The sequence below is a fragment of the Ornithorhynchus anatinus genome, chromosome 10, assembly GCF_004115215.2.
Source record: "Ornithorhynchus anatinus isolate Pmale09 chromosome 10, mOrnAna1.pri.v4, whole genome shotgun sequence".
Taxonomy (NCBI): domain Eukaryota; kingdom Metazoa; phylum Chordata; class Mammalia; order Monotremata; family Ornithorhynchidae; genus Ornithorhynchus; species Ornithorhynchus anatinus.
In genome coordinates this window covers 27,658,245-27,673,282 of record NC_041737.1, presented here as the reverse complement: position 1 = coordinate 27,673,282, position 15,038 = coordinate 27,658,245, and positions in this window count along the sequence as shown.

Sequence of the window (15,038 nt, the reverse complement as noted above, 5' to 3'; positions counted from 1 at the left end):
CGCCAAACTGATTCTCTTCCCCTCTTCAAAACCCTACTTAAAACTCACCTCCTCCAAGAGGCCTTCCCAGACTGAGCTCCTATTCTCCCTCTACTCCCTCTACCACCCCCCCTTCACCTCTCCGCAGCTTAACCCTCTTTTCCCCCCATTTCCCTTTGCTCCTCCCCCTCTCCCTTCCCATCCCCTCAGCACTGTACTCGTCTGCTCAACTGTATATATTTCCATTACCCTATTTATTTTGTTAATGAAATGTACATCGCCTTGATTCTATTTAGTTGCCATTGTTTTTATGAGATGTTCTTCCCCTTGACTCTATTTATTGCCATTGTTCTTGTCTGTCCGTCTCCCCTGATTAGACTGTAAGCCCGTCAAATGGCAGGGACTGTCTCTATCTGTTGCCGACTTGTTCATTCCAAGTGCTTAGTACAGTGCTCTGCACATAGTAAGCGCTCAATAAATACTATTGAATGAATGAATGAATTTATGTGGCTTTTGAAGTCCTTGAGGATCGTAGGGACAAAGAAGGAGAGAAGGAATGTGCGAAAGTGATCAAAGTGGTTCAAAAGGTTTGAGGCCATGGGTTCTAATCCTGCCTCCACCACTTGGCTGCTGTGTGACCTTGGGCAAGCCACTTCCCTTCTCTGTGCCTCAGTTACCTCATCTGTCAAATAAGGATTGAGACTGAGCCCCACATGGGACAACCTGATTACCTTGTAATCAATGCTTGGCACATAGTAAGCGCTTAACAAATACCATCATTATTATTAATTATTGTTCCCAAAGATAATTTAATAAAGATATATTTTTCTCAAATAATTTCAAAATTAAGGAAACTTTAATACATTTTTGGAGATGAAATATTTCCAAGTCATATATTTAGAGAATTAATTTACCATCAAACCGGGATGTTGTCGATTATATTTTAATTGCATCCTAAACATTCTATTTACTTATGTTTACTTATGTTTACAAATGTCTGGCATGCAGATATGACAATGAATTGGGTTGTTTTATCAATGTAAAAGCTTCCCTTGGTGTCACAATCCCTTTGACATAAGACAAGAGACTTAACAAAGAAACTGCACCTAAAACATTGATATATAAAATCTTCCAAACCAAAGAGTATACAGATAGTTAAAACATTTTTTTTTTAGCATGTGGGAGGTGCTTGTTAGTCAGATGCCATAAAAATAAGCTACAGTGCACTCGAGAAGAGTCCCAGGATGTCCTGTGTGCCAGGAGCACCAGGCTCTGCTACTTGTCTGCTGTGTGACCTTGGGCAAGTCACTAAACTCCTCTTCAGGAATTATTGTAGATCATTCAATGTGATTTCTTTGTCTAAAATGGATATATATTGACAAGTTTTTGAGTATGACGACTACCCTGTCTACAAGGTGATCTTGAACTAGTTAGTTATCCTTTTGGAGGAGGAGTTTACAATACCTGATTCCTCTTCACTAAATAGACATGGTTTGTTCCTCTGCTGTTTTGAAAGGCTAGTGATTCTTATTCTAAGGATTTTCCTAGGAGGGCACTTTAAAATATGATTAGCAGTATTCTGAATCCAAGCAATACTGCTTTTATTCAATGGTATTCTTAATTGCTTAGTATATGCAAGGGTAGAAACAAACTAATCATTTTGGACACCATCTATGTCTTACATGGCACTCACAGTCTTAATTCCCATTTTTACAGATGAAGTAACTGAGGCACATATAAATTAAGTGACTTGCCCAGGGTCACACAGCAGGGTGACAAGTGGCAGAGCTTCTTCAAATTATGTCAGTGATTATTGGTTTTGCTGATCTTCTTTACTGGCCCACTGAGAAGGTTTCAGTGGATTTACACCACTTGCCTCAGATGACCTTATCATATTGAGCTGGGTTATGCCATTTGTTTTTTTTTTTTAATGGGATCAGTACTGTTGTTTTAGGACCATATTTCTGATTCAGCATTGATCTGCATCACATTACAATTCATCTTCAGGATGCTTCCACCATCTGTGTTAAGATGGCTCTCCTTTTAATCTGAGCATCTTTCTATAATTTGACGAAGTCATGAGGATTTGCTTTGGATGGATGATTAAGCTATTTTCTGAAAGCTGTATTTTGCTTGGCTAGGGGGTCAGCAAGTTCATCACCACTTTCTTCAGAGTAGCCTTTTTTTCTTGTTCTTGACAAAACCAATAGTATCTTTAGTTGCTCAGAAAATAGCGTCTTGTCCATGCTCTCAATCCACTTCAACATTGTTATAAATGGCTATTACGTTTGATATAGCTTTGTCGATGATTAAAAATCAATAGAGTCTAGAGTGACTTGTGTCTAACAGCCCAACATGCACTTTTCTTTTAGGCTTTGAAGATGTTTTTCACATTGCAGTGTTTAAAGTTTAAAAATATCTTATCTGTCTCTGATCAGTTTCTGATCAATGTTTTATTCCTGTGTGTTAGCCAGAACCCAAGGTGTTCCCACTGTTGAAGTTCCTACATGGAGCAGATCTAGTTGTTAGTTCATCTCCTTAACAAGTCCTCCCACCATTATTCAACTACCACCTTTATGCAGATAATACACAAATCTACATCTCCAGCCTTGATCTCTTTCCCCTTCTGCCAACTGGCATTTCCTTCTGCCTTCAAGACATCTCTACTTGGAGGTCCTCCTGTCAACTAAAGCTTAACATATCCAAAACAGAACTCTGTATCTTCTCACCCAAACCCTGTCCTCCTCCTGACTTTCCCATCACTGTAGATGGTACCACCATCCTTGCTGTCTCACAAGCCCATAACCTTGCCATTATCCTTGATTCTTGTCTCTTATTCAACCCACATATACATCTATAAATCCTGTCAGTCCCACCTCCCTAATGTAACTAAAATCCATCCTTTTGTTTCAATCCAAATTGCTACCATGTTAATACAGTCTCTCATCCTATCCCACCTGGATTACTGCATCAGCCTCCTTGTTGACTTCCCTGCCTCCTGTCTCTCCCCACTCCAGTCCATCCTTCACTCTGGTGCATGGATCATTTTTCTACAAAAACATTCAGGATTTGTCAGCCCTCTCCTCAAAAAACTCTAGGGGTTGCTCTACCATCTCTGCTTCAGTCAAAAACTCCTCACTATTGGCTTTAAAACACTCAGTCACCTTGCCCCGTCCTACCTCACCTCATTACTCTCCTACAGTCCAGCCTGCACATTCACTCCTGTAATGCTAACTTGCTCACTGTGACTCGAACTCGTCTATATCACTGTCAACCCCTTGTCCACATCCTGCCTCTGACCTGTAACACCCATCCTCCCTTCAAATCAAATAGACAATTACTCTCCTTTGCTTCAAAGCCTTATTGAATTCACATCTCCTTTGTTCTTCTACCCTTCCAGCCCCACAGCACTTAGGTACAAATCTGTAATTTATTTATAATAATGTTGTCTCTCCCCACCCCAGACTGTTGTGGGCAGAGAATGTGTCTGTTTATTGTTGTATTGTATTCTCCCTAGCACTCAGTACAGTTCTCTGCTGACAGTAAGTGTTCAATAAATGTGATTCATTGAATGAAAGAATATCTTCATCTCCAGTCCTGACCAGTCTTTCTTTCTGTCATCTTGCATACAATATAACAATAAACAGACACAATCCATTCATTCATTCAGTAGTATTTATTGAGCACTTACTATGTGCCTGTGTACTAAGCTCTCTGTACTAAGTGCTTGGAATATACAATTCAGCAACAGAGACAATCCCTGCCCAATAACGGCCTCAAAGTTTAAATGGGGAAGACACCCTGCTCACAGTGAGCTTACAGTCTAAACAGGGGAGACAGACATCAATATAAATAAATTACAGATATGTACATGAGTGTGATGGGGCTGGGGGTCAGGCTGGCATAGAAGAGAGTGGGAGAAGAGGAAAGCCAGGGGGGAGGCCCAGCCTGGAAAGGACTCTTGGAAGAGATATACCTTTAATACGCTTTGAAGGGGGAAAATAGTAATTGTCTACCGGATTTGATGAGGGAGGGCATTCCATGCCAGAGACAGGATCTAGGGGTCAGTTGTGAGACAGGAGAGAGTGAGGCACAGTGAGAGGTTAGCCCTAGAGGAGTGAAGTATGCATGCTGGGTTATAGAAGGAGAGTTGTGAGGTGAGCCAGCTGCGGGCCGGTGGCTGGGACAGTTGTTATGCCGACTCTCCAGCTGGCCTGCATGTCTGCCTGGTGTTATTGGGATGCCCACAAAGTGATACCTAGTGGAGCTCAAGTGGAGCTACCAGGATCGACACCAGTAAGTTTAAGATGTGCAAACATTGTTTGCGAGACTAATTGCTAGCGAGCAGTTGGGTGCTACATCCTAGGAACACCTGTGTTTTAATAACCAGAGCCTTGCTTAAGAAATGTATCAGCTTGTTCCTCCATCTGTCTGCCTCTGACTTGTCTCTGCCCTTCTAATATCAAAGTAACCCACTAGTTCCAGCTTCAATCCGCATGGACCGTAACAGCTAAAAAGCACCATAGGTAATGATCTCTTCACCAGATATGGCGGAGTTAGCCGTGGTGTCATGATTCTATTAACTGATATTAAATCTTTTGGTCTATCGCCTTACTATTAATAGTAATGTAGCCTTACTATTTCAGACCTCCTGTCTTTGCCACTTCATAAAAAAACAACACAGCTTTATTATAAAAAGCATATCCCTTTCAGCCCAGAACACTAATTGGGAAAGGTGCTCAGACCTGCTCTCTTTGCCACCACATAAAAAAGAAACACAGCTTTATTATAGAATGCATATCACTTTCAAATCCAAACACTAGTTGAAAAAGGTCAGGACCTAGTCATTCAGTAAATCAAATAGACGGAGCACTTTTTTTGTGAAGAGCAGTATACTAAGCACTTGAGGGAATTGGTATACATGTTCTCTGCCCACAACGGGCTTGCAGTCTGGTAGGGGAAAGGGATAATAGAAGGTGCTTCAGTTATGGTGTTTGAGAAATTCCTTCTCCAGGCAGTTCCAAAAACGTATATTGTACCTTATACAGTCATTCTTTGGGTCATCAGGCTGTGTGGCTTAGTAACAATACCTGACCCCAAATGCATAGATTTAAATAGAAAATAATGACATCATTATATTTCCCTTTTTTACTTAACTGGAGATTGAAGGCTGACATTTTCCCCTTATATTTATCTTTCCAAATTCTAAAGTAGAGAGTACCTTGTGCAAAGTTTAGCAATCAAATATTTGAAGTTGAAGTACTTCTCAATATACACAGTATAGGTCAGAAACTTCTTTTATTATCAGACTTGATAAAACTCATGGTATCTGCAGTATAAAATTAAGTTGATTAATTGATCTTATATGAAAAATGTGAAGTTCTACAGGTCCCATATTTTCAAAATGAACAGTTATCTCAATAGAATAGCATTCTACAGGGTAAATAATTAAATGCTCCTTAAAAATAAAGTGTTTGGAAAGCTGTAATAACTAGGAGGTCAGTTCTCTCCAGGTAAGCATCCATGGGAAGATGAAAAGGCATACAGTCTGTGCCTTCCAATTTGTTGAATGAGGTGGCAGAAACAGTGTAGGGCAGCAGTGCATTCCTAAATCAGCTATTCTATTTTTAAAGACTGGCATTTAGTTTCTGGAACTAAATGCCTGGTCCCAGAATGTTTAGGATGATCCCAGTACTCCGGAAGTGACTCACTAAATGCCTGGTCCCAGAATGTTTAGGATGATCCCAGTACTCCACAAGTGACTCTGGAAATCTTGATCCAGTGTGGCCATGTTTTGTTCACTTGGATCAGAGAGTTAGCTTCTGGACCCAGCCCCTTTGAAGTAGGGCAAATGGAGTAGGCTGTTTTACCCAGCAGTCAGTGTTGAGAAGCTCAACGTGATCATTTCAAATTTGTCAACAAAGTAACTGATAGAGTTATCATGGATGAGAGAGAGTAAGTACATAAAAGGAAACTGGGGTTTTGGGGTGGAGGTTAAACAATTGGAATACGTGGTGAGGGCAATGGGCATTAGGGTCATTGAGGAAGAAGAAGAATATTATTGTGTGGAAAAGAAGACAAAGAGTAAGTAGTATGAGTTTATACTGGCTGAAGTTGGCCCTTATTTCCACCAACCTTCCTCTGCCATTTGAGTCAGCAGCAGAGAAAGCATACTATGGAGTTATCTGAAACTGGGGTTGTCAATGTGCGATCTCCAAAGGGAGAGAGATGAGGGTGTTTGTTGTGTTTGGTAGATAGGGGTGTGCTGATGTTAGAAATTTGTCTATCAGGTCTATAGAGGTTGAGTAGGGAGTCCAAATGGGACATCTTGGTTTGGAATTGGGGGTGGTGGTATCAATCTGGAGGTCTAAAAATTGAAGGTGTGGAGGGAATGGTTTTGCATGGAGGGTGAACTTGAGAGAAATGGCAGGTTAAGAGTTTGTGTTCAGTGAGAGGTAAGTCATAGTTGAATCTAGAAATGGAATTACTAGTGATGATGAGCTACTATGTGTGTCCCAGATTGGTGAGTGGTTGAAGTAAATGGTTAAGAATGGGTGGAAGAGCAGGTCTAGAAAATTGAAGGGGGGGGCAAGCCGACAGCTGAGAGAACATTGAGAATATCAATATGGGTGTGAAATTTGTAGCATTTAAGGGTCTACTTGGTGAAGTACAGTGAATTAGGTACTTAATAAGTACAGAATAATGAAATGATGAGCTCCCTGTGCACAAGGAAACACATAAATATATGGGCCTGGGAGTTGGAAGGACCTGGGTTCCAATTCCAGCTCCCCCACTTGTCTATGTGGCCTTGAGCAATTCACTTAACTTCACTGTGCCTCAGTTACCTTATCTGTACAATGAGGAATAAGAGTGTGAGCCTCTTATGGGAGAGGGACTGTTTCCAACATGATTAGTATGTATCCACCCCCATGTTTAGGACAGTGCCTGAAACAAATGCCAGAAGAGGAAAAAAAAAATGGATCAAGGAAATTGGTTGGTGTCTGGGTGAATCTTAAAATTGGGAAAATGGCTTTAGCAGTTCTCCTGAAATTGGATACCACTAAGAAATTGAATGTGGTGCCTGGAATCAAGAAAGTTAAGCGCCCATAAGCAAATGAAATCATACTCACTTAACTATCAAACCAATTCACTTGGCATGGCAATCAAGTTAAAGGAGAAATAAAGGGTATGGGTTTATTATAGTTAAACAAGATCAATGTGAATATAAATTTAATCAGGCTTTGGATTAGGACTCAAGTAGGGACTCAGTGCCACTCTGAAGGACAGCTAAATAAAATAGTTTATACCTTAATTCCTTCCCTCCCTTCCCTCCCTTTCTTCCCTTCCCTCCCTCCCTCCCTCCCTCCTTCCTTCCGTAAGTTTTTGAGCAAATACTGTGTAGACCAAGCCCCATAGAAAACTATAGTAAAAGTAAAAGACACGATTTTTGTCATAAAGGGCTTTATAACCTAATTTTTTTGGGGGGGGAGTGACAGGAAGATGTAAATTGTCTACACAGAGGAAATATGTAAATACAACTGGTAATGTGAAAGTATAGAAAAAATGTATAGACAGAGGTGATTGAATTTCAGGAGGGATTTTAAGATGGAGACACCTTAGTCTGACATATTGGAAGTGGGAAGTGGTTCCAGGGAAAAAGGACATGAGCAGCAGAAACTTTATTTTCTAAACACTGTGCTAAAAGCTGGGGTAATTTCACAATATATTAGACATTCTAAATGGGGAAAAGTGGACACAGTTTTAACAGGAATTACAAATTCAATATAAGATTGCAATGTAACACACAGTAACTAAGCACAGACATCTCCTCTCCAAGAACTTTATTTAGCTACTGTACTGAGATGCTCATGCTCTTCTCTCCTCCACTTATTAGCTCTTTTTTTTTTATAAAGCATCACAGCTTTCCCAGCTTTCAAACAGTTCTACGAAACACTTCAGAAGATAGGCTTCAGTTTCTTGGTGGTCTGGTGGGAGATTATGAGGTTGATCCAGCATGGTGTGAGTTCGTGGACTCCAGAGGCCCTGGTCTTATAGACGTTCTAATCAATTAATCATTAAATGGAATTTATTGAGCACTTATTAGGTGTGGAGCCCTGTACTAAGCACTTGGAATCACTAGAATAAAATTAGCAGAGATGTTTCCTGCCCATACTGAGCTTCCGACAATTTAGGTCTTCTTTCTGCCAACCCCAATTCCCCCTCTAGACTGTAAGGTCCTTGTGGGAAGGGATGATGTACTAATACTGTAGTATTCTACCTTCCAAGTGCTTCGGACAATGCTATGTTCAGAGAAAATGCTCAATGAAAACCACTGATTGATTTCTCCCCCTGAATAGCCTGATAGAAGACAGTGAGGCTTGTCTGTGTATCTAGTACCAAGGGGTCAAGGGCAGGTGTCTCCATAGTGTTTCTGACAACTTAATTTCCCCTGGAAAGGGCTTGGTTTTCATGAGGTGACTCTCTGAATCTCCTTCCCATCATTCACTTCTAGTAATTCCCTTCAGTTTTAGGACTGACTAGACTACTTTTCCAGTGGAAATTAAATCTTGGGAGAGTTCCAGAATTTCTGCCCTCCTTCCCTTCACTCAACCACACTTCTCAGTCACTTTCCTATTTTAACTGTTGCCCTCAAGTTTCTACTCCTATTGCTTCCCTGAAGAGTTTCTTCTGTTAAACCTGCTCTCCATGTGATGAATTGTGCCAGTTTTCGAACCCTCCTTCACTTTAGGCAAGGTTTTAATGTGAAAGTAGAAAACCAGTGTGGCCTAATGGATAGAGCATGAGTCTAGAAGTCAGAAGGACCTGGATTCTAATCCCATCTCTGCCACCTGTGTATTATGTGAACTTGGGCAAGTCACTTAACTTCTGTGTGGTCATTTCCCCCTAATGTGTGTTCAATTTCACTCTATTTAGTAGCAAATCTCAGTGTTTTTCTTGAAATTAGGAACTTTGTATACATGCAAAATGCCTTCTATTGGAAAATTAAATGATTGGGTACATCCCTTTCAACAAGTGATCAGAGTTCATGTGATCACTTTTTCAATGACAGATATCCTTGTACACTATCAACAAACTTTTCAATCCCTTCTTTCCACTGTCCCTGCACTCTCTAAAGCCCTATTGACATCCTTATTAGCAAAACCCATTGTGCTCTATTTTTTTTTAGTCTTTTGATGACATGACTACATTTGACACCTTGAAATGTTGTCTTTCGTTTCTGTGTCTCCCCCATTATTATAAGTTCCTTGTGGACAGGGAATGCATCACTTGCTCATTTTATACTTCGCAAGTGCTTCAAATCCAATGGGCTTTCAGTAAGTGCTATTACTGTTATTACTACTATGGTTTAACACTGTATCTGAGAGTAATATATACAAAAGACTGCTTCTACTTCCATTGTCAACTGCTCAGTGATGAGCAGTATATGTTATAAGCATCTCTTCAGAACTCGTCTGAGGACTCTGATAAATGACGGCTCGGCTTATTGTTTGCCTTCTAGTCTGTAAGGAACATTTTTGCCATGAGAAGCATGGCATAGTGGGCCTGGGAATCAAAAGGTCATGTGTTCTAATCCTGGCTCCTCCATTTGTCTGCTGTGAGATCTTGGGCAAGGCACTTCAATTCACTGTGCTTTGGTTGTCGCATCTGTAAAGTGGGGATTGAGTCTGTGAGCCCCATGTGGGACAGGGACTGTGTCAAACCTGATTAGCCTATATCCACTCCAGTGCTTAGTACAGTGCTTGGCACATAGTAAGCACTTAATTACCATAATTATCATTAATTATTAATTCAGTTGTATTGTACTCTCCTAAGCACTTAGTACAGTGTTTTTCACATAGTAAGTGCTCAGTAAATTTGATTGATTGAAGGACATTGATTGACTGTGAGAAAATACAAAGAGCAGAATTGGTCTCCTTGTATGGAAAGACAAGTTTGGCTGAGCTAAAATGGTGTCTGTCATCTACCCATGGCATTTGTTTCCGTAAGCCTAATCACTTATTTCAATGTTGTGATTATCCCTTGTGCATAGCAAATTTCAAACCCTACCCATGGACAGCTTTTTAAATCATGGAAATTGATAAGGTTTAAAATTCTCCCCTTCATTCCCACCACCAGTGCAAGTGAGATGAAATCTCAGATTTAATGAGAATGTCATAGATTCAGTAAGATATATTTCATCTTATAATAATAATAATCTTATAATCTTATAAATTTAGTTTAACCTTATATCCTCATCTTCCTCCTAACACTTCTTTTCAAACCACCCAAGATGTTTACATGAGCAACATCCACTTTTCTCCCATTTGCTCCCTGACCCTATGCAATATGGCTTCTGCCATAGCTACTTCACTGATATTCCCTCTTCAAAGTCACAAATGACCTCCCTGCCAAATTGAATGTACTCTATTACATGCTAATCAACCAAAACTTCCTATCTATCTTTGACACTATACATAATCCCCCCTTCCTGGAAACTTTATCTACTCTTAGTTTCTCTACTCTTAGTTTCACTGATACTGTCTTCTCCTGGCTCTCTTTCTCTCTGGGGAATTTGTCTACCAGAATTGTACAACAAAGTTGTATTAAACTCCCCCAAGCACTTATTATGATGCAGTGTAGTAAAGTACAGTCCTCTGTACACAGTAGGTGCTCAGTAAATACCAATGATTGATTGATTCATTAATTCTTGGTCTCTTTCATTGACTCTTCCTCCGCCAGCCACCCTCTAACTGTGGTGGTTCCTCAAGGCTTATATTCTCCATTTACATCCTCTCCCTTCATGATCTTATTCCCTTTAGAATGTAAACTCTCCATATAAACTAAGTTCACTGTGGGCAGGAACCACATCTTCCTATTCTGTTGTATTCTTCCAAGCATATAATACAGTGCTCTGCACAAAGCAAGTGCTCAACAAACACCACTGATTGATTCCCTCATAGTGCTTCACCTACCATCTATTCCCACAAGGCTTCCAAATCCCAATCTCCCCTTCTAACCTCTCTTCTCTGTAGTTTTTCATTTCCTCCTGCTTTCAGGACACCTATACTTGGATTTCAATCAATCAATCTGTTTTATTCACTGAGCATTTACTGTGCAGAGCACTCTACAAAGTGCGTGAAAGAGTTCAACACAGCAGAGTTGGTAGATCTATTCCCAGCCCACAACAAGCTTACAGTATAGAGATAAAGGCAGATATTAATATAAATAAATGCTACAGCTGTATACATAAGAGCTGTGGGCCTGAGGGTTGGGTAAATATGTGCTTGCAGGTTACAGATCCAAGTGCTTAGACAATGCATAATGGAGAGGAGCAGGGGAAAAGAAGGTTTAATTGTGGAAGGCCTCTTGGTGGAAATGTGACCTTAACCAGGCTTTGAAGGTGGGGAGAGTGTTGGTCTACTGTATATGAAGGGGGAGGGAGTTCCAGGACAGAATGAGGATGTGGGAAAGGGATCACCAGCCAGATAGACGATACTGGGGCATGGTGAGTAAGCTGGCATTAGAGGAGTGAAGTGTGTGGGCTGGGCAAGAGCAGGAAATCACTGTGGTAAATAGGACTTGGCAAGCTGAGTGAATACTTTAAAGTTGATGCTAAGGACTTTCTGTTTTGATGAGAAGGTGGATGGACTACTTACTCCTGTATGTTTTTGAAGAATGGGGATACATGGACTGATTGTCTTTTAAGAAAAATGATCCAGAAATCAGAATGACCTCAGACTTAGCATGTCCAAAACAGAACTCTTTATCTTTCCACCCATCATCTCCATGACTTCCCCCTCAATGTAAACATACCACCATCCTACCTATCTTACATGACACTATTGCTGACCCTTTTATTTAGCACACATATTCAGTGGGTCATTAAATCTTCATATACCTTCACAGAATCCACCCTTCCTCTCTATCTGAACTGTTGCTACCCTGGCCAAAGCACTTGTCATATTCCATCTTGGCTGTTGGTCAGCCTCTTCGCTGACCTCCCTGCCTCCAAACACACCCTTCTTCAGTCCACACTTAACTCTTCTGCTTTCATCATTTTTCTGAAAAGGTATTTCATCCAGGTTTTCCACAAATAAATCAGTGGAATTCACTGAGCTCCTACTCTTTGCAGAACACTTGGGAGAATATAATACAACAGAATTAGTGGACACATTCCTTGCTTACTGTTCATGTCTTCCAATACTGTTGAATTGTGCTATCCCAAGCATAGTACAGTGCTCTGCACAGAGTAAATGCTCAGTGAATACCACTAATTGATTCCCTCACAGTGCTTAAACTATTTCTTCCCACATGACTCTTAAATCTAAATTTCCACTTTGGACCTCTTTTCTTCACTATAGTTTTTGATTTCCTCTTGCCTTCAAGAGGAAGTACATCCTTTTCACGTAAAACAAAAACTGCTCTGAACAGGCCATACTTGTCTGGGACTAGGTGGTGGGGGAAGGAGTTGACACAAGTCTCTGTGCCTCAGTTACCTCATCTGTAAAATGGGCATTAAGATTGTGAGCCTCATGTGGGACAACCTGATTACCTTGTATCTACCCCAGTGCTTAGAACAGTGCTTGGCACATAGTAAGCCCTTAACAAATAGTTTTTTTGGGGGGGGCGAGAATTTGGATGAGAGGGAGTGGAATGGGGTTGGTGAGAGGGTAGATATGTGTAGAGTGCCCATATCCTCTCTATCCCCTTCCTCTAATCGCCCCATCCATGTCCTCCTTTCCGCACAGCAACTCTATACCCTCCCTTCCCTCTCCCAGGCCCTTTTCAACTCACTGCCATCCAAACTGTACCCAAGATTCCTGTCAGCCCCTCCCCAGCCATCAAGCTCCAGCCAAGTGTGGCCCGTGTGACCTCTAGTCCATCAGAGGAGAGCTTCCCTTCAGAGAAGCAGCGTGGCTCAGTGAAAAGAGCACGCACGAGATTAGGAGTCAGTGATCATGGGTTCATTCATTCATTCATTCATTCATTCAATAGTATTTATTGAGCACTTACTATGTGCAGAGCACTGTACTAAGCGCTTGGGATGAGCAAGTCAGCAACAGATAGAGACAGTCCCTGCCATTTGATGGGCTTACAGTCTAATCGGGGGAGACGGACAGACAAGAACAATGGCAATAAATAGAGTCAAGGGGAAGAACATCTCGCAAAAACAATGGCAACTAAATAGAATCAAGGCGATGTACAATTCATTAACAAAATAAATAGGGTAATGGAAATATATATAGTTGAGCGGATGAGTACAGTGCTGTGGGGATGGGAAGGGAGAGGTGGAGGAGCAGGGGGAAAAGGGGAAAAAGAGGGTTTAGCTGCGGAGAGGTAAAGGGGGGCTGGCAGAGGGAGTAGAGGGAGAAGAGGAGCTCAGTCTGGGAAGGCCTCTTGGAGGAGGTGAGTTTTAAGTAGGGTTTTGAAGAGGGGAAGAGAATCAGTTTGGCGGAGGTGAGGAGGGAGGGCATTCCAGAACCGCGGGAGGACGTGGCCCAGGGGTCGACGGCGGGATAGGCGAGACCGAGGGGGCGGTGAGGAGGTGGGCGGCAGAGGAGCGGAGCGTGCGGGGTGGGTGGTAGAAAGAGAGAAGGGAGGAGAGGTAGGAAGGGGCAAGGTGATGTAGAGCCTTGAAGCCTAGAGTGAAAGAGTTTTTGTTCGGAGCGGAGGTTGATAGGCAACCACTGGAGTTGTTTAAGAAGGGGAGTGACATGCCCAGATCGTTTCTGCAGGAAGATGAGCCGGGCAGTGGAGTGAAGAATAGACTGGAGCGGGGCGAGAGAGGAGGAAGGGAGATCAGAGAGAAGGCTGACACAGTAGTCTAGCCGGGATATAACGAGAGCCCGTAGCAGTAAGGTAGCTGTTTGGGTGGAGAGGAAAGGGCGGATCTTGGCGATATTGTAGAGGTGAAACCGGCAGGTCTTGGTAACGGATAGGATGTGTGGGGTGAACGAGAGACGAGTCAAGGATGACACCGAGATTGCGGGCCTGAGAGATGGGAAGGATGGTCGTGCCATCCACGATGATAGAGAAGTCTGGGTTCTAATCCCAGCTCCGCCACCTGTCAGCTGTGTGACTTTAGGAAAGTCACTTAACTTGTCAGTGCCTCAGTTATCTTATCTGTAAAATGGCGACTAAGACAGTGAGCCTCATGTGGGACAACCTGATTACCCTGTATCTATCTCAGCGCTCAGAAGAGTGTTCAGCACATAGAAACTGCTTAAGAAATACCAATCTTATTATTATTATTATCCTTGACCCGTTCCTGTCGCAATCACTGCTCCTCCTCACATTACTGAAACCAGGCTCATCCCAAATTATAGTCATTCCCTGTCACTCTCTCCTGAAGAGGCTTCATCTTCTCCCACTCATTAGGGAGGAAAGAATGTCTTCTTTCTACCCTAAGGCCAACCTGGGAATTAGAGAGTTTGGGTTCTAATCCCAGCTCTGACGTTTTGTTTAACTTTGGGAAAGTCATTTAACTTCTCTGTGCCTTGGTTCCTAGTCTCTAAAATGGGATTAATTCCTACTTCCTCCTATTTAGGCTGTGAGTCCCATGTAGGTCAGGAAATGTGTCCAACACGCTAATCTTGTATCTGTCCCAATGCGTAGAATAATGCTTGGCACATAGTAGACACTTGACAAGTATTGCTAAAAAGAAAAAAAGTGAACATTGTAGTGCTTATTATGAATAACCTGATAATTGACCGTGAACTTTTCAGTCCCACTGAGTGCATACTAATTCACACTATTTTATTTTTATAATAGACATCATTATATGGACTACTTTAGTATTTAACAATTCCCTTTATGATAATTCCAGTTAATTTGCAATTTGTAGGGTATTAGGGCTACTAGAATGCCAATAAAAATATTAAGCAGTGAAGCATTGCTCATTGACTATCTAGAGTCTTGGGAGTTATGAATGCTGAGCTCAAATCCAGGTGTGCTCACTGTCTTCCAACTACATTTGCTCTCTTTATATGCTTTCATAAATGTTCTCCATTATCAAATAGAGGTAAATCCCCTTAGTTATCTAAATAGGAAATGTAATA